General features: G+C 71.5%; 1 long non-coding RNA gene across 1 annotated transcript; it reads right to left on the bottom strand.

Annotated features, from left to right (window-relative positions):
* LOC113942486 lies at window positions 1-1,166 on the bottom strand. Its single transcript, XR_003525930.1, has 3 exons — window positions 424-1,166; window positions 192-260; window positions 1-30 (listed from the first exon to the last, which is right to left on the bottom strand). It is a non-coding gene; the product is annotated as an uncharacterized LOC113942486 (long non-coding RNA).
* Between the last annotated feature and the right edge of the window lie 363 nt (window positions 1,167-1,529).

The following is a 1,529-nucleotide window of genomic DNA, read 5'->3' as shown; positions in this document are numbered from 1 at the left end:
CCACGGCTCCGCTTTCTTCTCGCAGGGCTCCTGCCAAGGCAGGAGGACGCAGTTCGGACTCAGAAGCTCCGAGCCCTTGCACCGAAGGAAAGCAGGACCCACCCAGAGGCAGCTGCCCCAGCCACCACCCGCCCGCCCACTCGCAGGACCCCCACACCTCCACACCACCCCCCAACTTCAGCTGGGCTCACCGCGGCGTCTTCCCGCGTCGGCGCTGCCGTCCCGCGCGACGCCTCTTCCGCTCTCTTCTCCGACGGCTTCTGCCAGGGCGGGAGGAGGCAGGTGGGCCCGAGAAACACCAGCTCCGCCGTACCGAGGCAACCCGGACCCCACGCCCCCGGAGGCACATCTCCGAGCCCCTCCCCGCCCACCCACAGGCCCCCCCCACTCCCACAAAACTCTCCAAGCTTCACTTGGACTCACCACGGCGACGCACGGCGCAGTCCCACCCGCTGCGGGGAGCCGGGCCCTCTGGGCAAAGGCAGCTGGGCATGCGAGGCAGCGGCCAAAGAGCCTGCCGCCCTGCTTACAGGGGGCTCCCGCCGCTGCCTGGACCACAAAGCGCCTGGGACACCAGGGCACTGGCCCCGACTTACAGGGGGGCCCTGGGCCCAAAGGCCTACGGAGGCTCCTTCTCTCCGCTTCGGGGGGCACCTGACCCGCTCCCCGCTAACGGGGCGGTCGCCCCGCGCAGGCTGCCAGCTGAGGGAGCGCAAAGGCTCCCAGACCCGGACCCTGCTTACAGGCGGGTCCACACCCAGGGAGCCACGGAGCTCGGCCTTCCCCCGCAGCATCAAGTACCTGCCTCAAGGGCCAGGCACTGGGGCTCGTGGCCTAAGGCCCTGAGCTGGGCCCCGAGGGCAGGGAGGGCACACGCCCAGCCCCACGCCTGTGAGAGGCCGGGGGACCCCGCGGGACACCCGCCTGATTACAGGGGGTCCCTCCAACCGCCCGCCGAGCAGGGGGGACGCACAAAGCCCCACTTAGGGGGCCGCCCCCCCCGAGGCCCGGCACTCCCAACAACGGCCTCGCGGCCTAAGGCCGGCGGGGACAGGGCCCCAGCCCCGAGGACGGGGGGGGCCCCACGCTGGCACATCGCCAGCAGGACGGGCAGCCCCGCGGCGCGGGTCGCGATGCCCGCGCCGCCACTAACGGGCTTCGCTCCGTCCTCGGGAACAAGGGGCAAGCCTGAGGCTCTCCTCTCCTGCTCGGCGGCAGGGCTGGCTCCCCACGGGTTGGCGCACAGAGCCCCTCTTTCCCTCCTGGGAAGTCTAAGCTACGCTGCCTACATCTCTACGGGGCCTACAGGAGGGACCAGCTCGCTCACTCACTCACACGCACAAGACAACACAAGGACACAAAGGGGGAACGTCCCAGAAGAGGGAGCAAGCTCTGTGCGCCAAGCCGTGGGGAGCCGGCCCTGCCGCCGAGCGGGGCAGGAGAGCCTCAGGCTTGCCCCCGGGCTGCGCACGGGCCAGAAGGGCCTCGGCGTGCTGAGGGGCAAGGGACACGGGCTGTGACGCGCCCCG

This window comes from Corapipo altera, unplaced genomic scaffold (assembly GCF_003945725.1).
Source record: "Corapipo altera isolate COAL_440 unplaced genomic scaffold, ASM394572v1 95384, whole genome shotgun sequence".
NCBI lineage: Eukaryota > Metazoa > Chordata > Aves > Passeriformes > Pipridae > Corapipo > Corapipo altera.
The sequence above is the reverse complement of the archived record's forward strand: the minus strand, read 5'-3'. Positions and strand labels throughout refer to the sequence as shown.